Raw genomic sequence first — 8,379 nt, forward strand, 5'->3', positions numbered from 1 at the left:
GGGAACACTGTACGTGATGTGATCATCCTGAAATTCTTGTTCTCTGGGGGGCTTCTTTAAAAAGCAATGGCACTGTGCTGTACACCTGAAACTAACATGATACCGTAAATCAATTACACTTCAATAAAAAGGGGTATGCAAAAACAAAACAAAACTAAAAAACAAAGCAATGGCAGCTGCTTCAAGGAACACCGCTCCACTACAAATTTATCCTCCAGATTTTATAACCTTATTGTTAAGTATCGAGAGCAACCTTTTCAGGGAGAACTCGAAGGTCAAGGGTCAGCCAAATAGGACTTCTGGTCATTTAAAAAGACAAACCACTGTGAGCAGAGTATCCTTTTCTTGCTATCATCCTCTCCACCAATGACGATCTCTTTCTCTCTCAGCTAATGTGGACCACCACACCTGTTGCTACCATGGCAGAACAGGAGGTGATTGATTGGTTTATTTCATCCCCTGCACTAGATCATTCCCCTGAAGAATTCACAAATGCACCCACATGCCCAAAGCTGACGGTAGTTTTTAGCCTCCGTTTGACCCCATTACTGCAAAAAGTTTTCTCTAACAGAACCTGAAAGCAATCCTTATGGGATGTGACAAAGGTCCACACCCTTTGGAATCTGATCAGGCAATCTTGGCATGGGGCAGCTCAAACAAACCCGGGCTGCATAGCGTCAGCAGCCTTCACTTAGGAGCTGGAGGAACAGGATACCAGCCTGTATCCGCCTCCTTACAGGTGGGTGTTGGCTCATTTTAGGCAGATGGTGGGTTTACAAGTCTAATGTATTATATATTTCTCAATAGACAAATATTTGCACTGGGCCAGAATGAATAAGAAAACATACCTCAGCTTAGTTTCCAAAGTATATCCGAAGTTTTAGGGCACCTCAGCATTTAAACTGCTGTAGGAGGTAGGGGAATGAACCATGGGTCCTATCGTTCCTTTCTCTTCTGCTTAAAACCTGCCCCAGTCAATAAAGGAAGAGGATGAAAGGCAGACGTGTAGTGAGGTCTGCTGGGGATTTACTAGATTTCCCCCATTTGGAGAGCCCCTTGATGTGTAAGTACATGCATACTTTAGCTCTAATAAAAGGGTACAAGTCAGGTTCCCAACTTGAGCCAGAAAGTGTGGCCTATCTAGTCTTCTTTCTCTAGTAATTTATGTTGTTTCTTTCCACGGTATGATATGGTCATTTTTCATCGTAAATGTGAACCACACTGGTGAAGAAATTTAAGTAAATGTTCAACAGGTTTAACAGAATATGAGTTTCACATTACACCTTTAGAGCACGAGTATACATACTTGTCTCTCCCTTGTAGGCCTGTTTTTTCACTTTTGTTTTTGCTATACTTACTGAAAAGGGGGGAGACTGGTAATTAATTTGGCTTCCCTGCTGAACTTGAAAGAGCTGCCCCACTGCAGGGGGAAGGAGACAGATGGATTTCAATGGGATGGTGACATTATGGAAAACACATAACCTTCTCCAAAGCAGCAACCAAAGAAAAGCAAGTTGGCCATTGGAATGAAAATTAATTTCATAAATACAGTAAATATTTTAGGTCCTCTAAAATGTGGTATTTTGACTTTTGAAAATGAGTCACAGTAGGAAAACTTCTTTAAATGACTATTCCCCCAAAAAGCAAAATAGTTTGACCCATAAACTTTCTCGTCCAGGGTAACTGGAAAATTAGATTTAAGAAGGAAGATAATTTGATTCATCTGATTTTCACCACAGGGAGAAAGCAATCTGAGTGAGATAGAATTTCCAAAGGACTTCTTATATTTCCTTCCAGAAGGAAAGTCCAGAGAAATGCAGTAATTGAATTTTCTAGTCATGCAAGAGTGGCCTGACATGGCTTGGACTAGGACCACAGACGAGTATCTGGGGGAGATTTAGTGAAAATATTAGGGAAAGACAGTTTCTCTCTCTCTCTCTCTCTCTCTCTCTCTCTCTCTCTCTCTCTCACACACACACACACACACACACACAAATTTAAGACAATTAGAGGGGGGGAAAAAGGGCCTTAAGAGAAGTGAGTTATGACATGAATATCCATTTATGTTCTTTGAGAAGTGCAAGTAAAAATGGGAATAATTTTTAATTATTTTTGTTGGATGGAACCTATAAGACCTGAGAGTTACTTGAGTTAGAATCATTACTTTGATCAAATATTCTGCTTAATTATGATTCATGATCCATGAAATATCTTCAAAGCATAGATTTTAGAACATATCTGTCTTAAATAATAAAATTAATCTTTGATTATTTAGACCTTTCTAGTATCTCAGATTTTCATCACATGCAAAGAGACAGACATTTCCCTTTCTCCCTATTATTCAAAGTCTCAGGAGGATTCCATACGGCTGATGCCTCTCTTGAAATATTTCCCTACTTTTGTTATTTTAACTCTCCATACTGTAGGTTTTCTACCTGCCTTCCAGGCCAATCTTCTCTAACGTCCTCCCCAAATCTCTGATCAACCTCCAAACTTGGAAAGCACTAGGGCTCCATCCTAGGCCTTCCTTTACTTTTTACCTATAATCTCTCCACAAGTTACCTCATCTAATTCTATGTATTTAAAACCTACTGATAAACTGATGACTCACAAATATTACTTACAGTCCTGATTTCTGCACTGGGGGCCAGACTCCATGTTAGAAAGTGGCGCCATCTTAATGGTTCAAACCAAAACCTTCCCGTGACTTTGGAAAACTCACCCATGATTATTCCTATTTCTCATTCCCCACAGCCAACCCTTCACCAAGTCCTTCTGATGGTACCACCGAAATATATTTCTTTGCATATGACTTTCCTCTACCTCCAATGTCACCCTCTAGACTTATTCACTGTAACATTTCGCATAGACTACTGCAGTTGCTTCTTTATTCTTCTTGCTCCAGTTTTTCCTTCATAAGCCAATAAATCTTCTTTATTATTTAACCTAGAATAACGTTTTAAAAAAATGGAACAAGGGCAAACCACTCCCTGGCATAAACCCACTTAATGGTTTCCCAGTGGACTATGTCTCTGCATGTTCAGATAAGAAAACCCAGTTCAAATGGACTTAAATGATAAAGGGAATTCACTGACTCACATAAGGAAGATCCAGAAATACATGGAGCCGGAGACGGGGTCAGCTTCTCACTGAAGAATATGGGCAATGCATGAAGATAGAAAAGATTCAGAAAATCAGAAAAATGGAAGAAGGATGTCTTAGTTCAGGCTGCTGTAACAGAATATCATAGGCTGAGTGACTTAAACAACAATCATTTATTTCTCACAGTTCTGGAGGCTAGAAGTGTGAGATCAGGGTGCCAGCACGTTTGGGGTTTTGGTGAAGGCTCTCTTCTTGGTCTACAGAGAGCTGTCCTTTCCTTGTATTCTCACATGTTAGAGAGAGAGAGAGACAGACAGACAGACAAACAAAGCACTCTCTTGGTCTCTTCTTTTAAGGGCACTAACCCACTCATGAGGGCTCCACCCTTATGACCTAATTATCTTCCAGAGGCTTCACCTAATATTATCTCATTTGGGAGTTATGATTTCAACATATGGATTTTGGGGGAATACAAATATGTAGTCCACAATAAGGGGAAAATGAAAGTTAGGTAGGCAATCAATAATGTCCATGGTTCATGGCCTGTAAGGTGCCACTGATCCATTTCCTTTCTCCCGGCCTTCTATCCAACAGTCTTGTACCGGTCTTCTTCTTGATCACTGTGTCCATGTACACTGGCACTTATATTGCTCTCTCATGCCAAGAAGCTCTTTCCCATCTCAGATTATTTGCACTCACTGCTCCTACCTAAAAGAGTCTTTGCCAGGCAGCTTTTCAATTTATTCCTTTTTGTTCCTCTGATCTTAACTCAGAGCACTGCCTCTTCTGCTGTGGGCTGTTTAATAAACCATGGCAGTTATACACACCCCCTTTCTAACCATGTGACCTTAGATGTCACTACATCTCTGAGGGATTTCATCACATTGAGTGTAATGACCTAAAAGTTCATTTTACCTTTAATTACTGTAATTTATACATTATTAATTGAAATAGAGGTTTCATTTAATTTAAAAATAATTAGCTATTTGCTATTTTCCCCTTTGAAAACAAGAAATTCTCAGAGGAGCATAAAGGAAACCAATCTTGAAAACCTTGCTTCCTCAGCGGTCAAGAAATTCTATTTTTCAAGCAAAAACCCCAATAAAAGAAGGAATATAAACTAACAAATCTGGAGTTATTGAGGCAGGGATCATATCTGCAATGGCCATAGTAGATGCAATAGTCCTGATTACAGGCAGCTGCTTTGCCAACCTGGTCAGTGAAATGCCTTCTTTTGAAAACACTGTCTATAAGAATCCCAACTCGTACTGTATTGTGATCATTCCTTCCGTGAATATGAAGATCTTAGACTGGTTTATTGTAGTGTACAAAATCACTAAGTTAAGTCTTTAGGAACATGACTGATCTCTGAAAATTAGATACGGTGGAGGAACAAAAACCAGTAATATTTAGCCCGTTTACTACCACAATGACTTAAAAACTACAAATTGATATAAAATCTTGCAAACCTGCTGTGATAGATTAGAAAAGCTAAATTTATGACAATTGACTTATAAAAAATAAATTTTACAAGAGAAATGTCAGGATAAAACTAGGTACTGGAGCTCTTTGATGCAAGAGATGCCTTTATTTGCAGAAAAGGGCAGTAATTCGCAACACCATCAGGTGCCCCAATACATTTCACTGGGTTTTGGCTGTGTTCCTATGAAACTTGGTTCCAGCAGAGACCCTATTAAATACTGACGACCTAGTGTCTATCTGTGATGACAGTTCTCTGGGTAAAAATACGTGTATTTGCAAGACAATACTGGGAGGCTAATGCTGGTCTCATTTCAGAGCCTCCTAGACTTTTGACAGTCTTTGACTATTCAGTTTAACACTGCTGCATCCATCATTCAGAAGGATTCTTGAGTTATTTGTCATTTCCTCGTATGTGTATGCCATTGTTGCAACAACAGTGCCAGATTCCACCATCTAATAGGTTGAAAATGTAAAATATGTGCATTTTACCAAAACAAGACAGTCTATTGTAAGATCCTTATTTTATGTGTAACACTAAAAATGATTTAAAGTGTTGCCAATTCAACTATGACACATGATCAACTGTAAAAGGCATTCCCATTCTTGAGCTATAAAAATGTTGAAAAATGTGCATCTGAGAATAGAAGAAATATGTTTGTAAAGGACAGAATGTAATGTTAATCTTGATTTCTAAGGTTAGATTTACTAATTCACAGTTCCCTAGATCCCAGCAACTTGTTATTAAGTTACTAAAAGAAAAAGTATCCTCTTATGTTTTCTTTAAAGTTCAAAAGGAAATAGTTTTAAATGAATATTTTTAGTGTATTTGGAATCTAATATTTTCAATCTATGTACCTAAAACATAAACTGAGCTCTCTGACCTAGAATTATACATTACTGCTTTCACTTGCCTCTGCACTTTTGGATGTAAAGTGAGAGGTTTGGAGCCAACAATTAATAGATGTTTGACCTTTGGGTTTTTCATTTATAAATTCAGATAACAATAATGGCGGTTCTCTCATAGTATAGTTGGTATTGTTTTAGTATTCTCTTATAGTATTTAAATAAGATGCATAAAGTGCTTAGAATCATTGGTGCATAGCACAGAGCAAATCATCATTTCACATCTACTCAAAATATACAGGTAAGTAACAGAATTAACTTCTATTGACATGCCATGGGAAGGGGGAGTAGGAAAGGGAAGGAAAGTGTTCTAGATACTGTTGCTAATTTTATAAAGCATCTCAAAACTTACTATCTTAAAAGAACTATTTTTTATTACTTGCACTGATTCTGTGGGTCAGAACTTCATGCAGAGCACAGATCTATGATGTTGGGGCCTCGGCTGGGAAGACGTGAAGGTAGGGGAGAGTAACTCAACAGCCAAGGGCTGTAATAAGCATCTTAAGGTGTCTTCACTCCTGTGTCTAGAAGTTGATGCTGGGACCTCAGCTGGACTGTCAGTCAGAAAATCTGTATGTGTATTCTCCGTGTGGTCTACCAATGTGGGGTAGTTTGGGCACCCTCAAAGCATGGTGGCTGGGTTCCAAGGGCAAGCATATCCAGAGACCAGGCAGAATTTGTATTGCTTTTATGACCTGGCTTTGGAAGTCACATAACATTACACAGTACCACCAGTGGGACAAAGAGGAAGCATAAAGCCCACGTTTTAATGGGAGGAGTGTCAAAGTCACATTGAAAGAAGAGCATGTGGAATGGGAGATGTTGTATACTGTTTGGAAAATACAAGCTTCTAGAGAGGGCGAGAGAGAGTAAAAGAGAGAGAGAAACTTTTAAGTTAACCTGAAGGATGAATACCTCTTATGGCATAGCTGTGCAGCAAAACATTTTGGAGAGGCACTTAATTTTAAAGTGTCAAATAGCCATTGCCTAAATACAGAAACTCATTGAGAACTGTCAAAAGTTTATTAGGCTCGGGGCTTCCCTGGTGGCGCAGTGGTTGAGAGTCCGCCTGCCGATGCAGGGGACACGGGTTCGAGCCCTGGTCCGGGAAGATCCCACATGCCGTGGAGCAACTAGGCCCGTGAGCCACAACTACTGAGCCTGCGCGTCTGGAGCCTGTGCTCTGCAACGGGAGAGGCCACAGCAGTGAGAGGCCCGCGCACCGCGATGAAGAGTGGCCCCCGCTTGCCACAACTAGAGAAAGCCCTTGCACAGAAACGAAGACCCAACACAGCCAAAAATAAATAAATAAACAAATATGGGGTTTAAAAAAAAAAAAAGTTTATTAGGCTCATGTAGTTTGAAAGAAAGCAGACTATAACAAAAATCGTCCAAGGTGCTTCTCAAACTGAGCAGAGCAAAGACAATGAGAAAATGAAGTTGTGCTTAGCTATATAGATACTCAGGACCCATCATAAACTAGGTAAAGGGAGAAATTCAGTAGAGTTAGCATGTACCTAGAAAAGGGAGTGAGCAAAAACAGCTCTATTCATAAAAATTCTGTTGGGTTTTAAGATTAAACTGTAGAATTCTTATGATTTAAAAAATAGTGGCCTTTTATAGTGCATGTATGTACAAAGTACTCTGCTAGAATATTTAATATCTGAACTTTGCAACTTTATGAGATTAGTATAATTGCCCCCCTTTTACAGGTAAGAAAGCTGAGTCTCAGAGAGACTGAATAATTTGACCTATTCTACCTGATCCCTAACTCTGGGCATTTTCAACTACTATACAATGCTTCTGATTTGTTTATAAAATTAACTTCTTGAGGACATTAAATTAAAAGCACCAATCAGACACTGCTGGCCAGAATTGAAAACAGGGGAATAGAGTTCAAGGTACCACAGAAAGCTTTTTATTTGGAATAGACTGCAAAATTCTAAAGAAGAAGGCATTTAAGTTCCCCAGTCTGCAAAAGATCCAGTGGGCTTTTAGAGCAACATGCTTTGACAGGGGCCCCATCACACAAGGCCTAAGTTGACTTTAAGTATAATTGCAAAGAGTATGAAACAAGAGGAAAAAAATAAATTAACTTCAAACAGGCAGAAAGCAGAAACCTTCAGGGAGATCTCTTAATGAGCCAAAACACAAATTTTTAAACAAAAAAGTGTAAACGTTCAGAGGTAGTTCCAGAAATCAATAAGGACAAACGGGTAATAGAAATACAAATCTGGAGTTGATCTGTGTTAATTAGCTAGAAAAATAAATATAGATGTTAAATCAGTATTTCTGGAGCTTACTATTGCAATTAAAAAATAAACATCAACAGGAAACTGTTCCAGAAGTTTCAACATGACAGGCTCATTCTCATAAACCCACTTTTTCCCTTATTCTTCTTATTCTGTAACCTGGACTTTCCATAGGGATGTTGTTAAATTTGCTTTTTTCTCACTGTCTGGATTAACATGCTTTTCCAGATTTCTCTCAGATAATAGTTTACTGAGCTATTGAAACTTTTTTATTTAGAAATATTTCTTTCGAGATAGTGCGATAGAGGCATTTTATTGTGGTTTATTATTTTAGGTGAAAAGAATCCTGGGTATTTTTCAAATATGTGTCACAGCACAAAACAAATTACAGAACTGCACTTTATAAAAGATAATCTAATACTGATACTTTCATCTAAGTAGTGCATCAAGTTCTCTTATGAAGTTAGCTATTTATCTAAAATCTTGCTGAAGAAGTTAGGGGAAAATGTTCATTCTTAAATTAAAAAGTGGGACTTCCCTGGTGGTGCAGTGGTTAGGAATCTGCCTGCCAATGCAGGGGACACAGGTTCAAGTCCTGGTCCAGGAAGATCCCACATGCCACGGACCAACTAAGCCTGCG

Source organism: Pseudorca crassidens, chromosome 8 (assembly GCF_039906515.1).
Source record: "Pseudorca crassidens isolate mPseCra1 chromosome 8, mPseCra1.hap1, whole genome shotgun sequence".
NCBI classification, from domain to species: Eukaryota; Metazoa; Chordata; class Mammalia; order Artiodactyla; family Delphinidae; genus Pseudorca; species Pseudorca crassidens.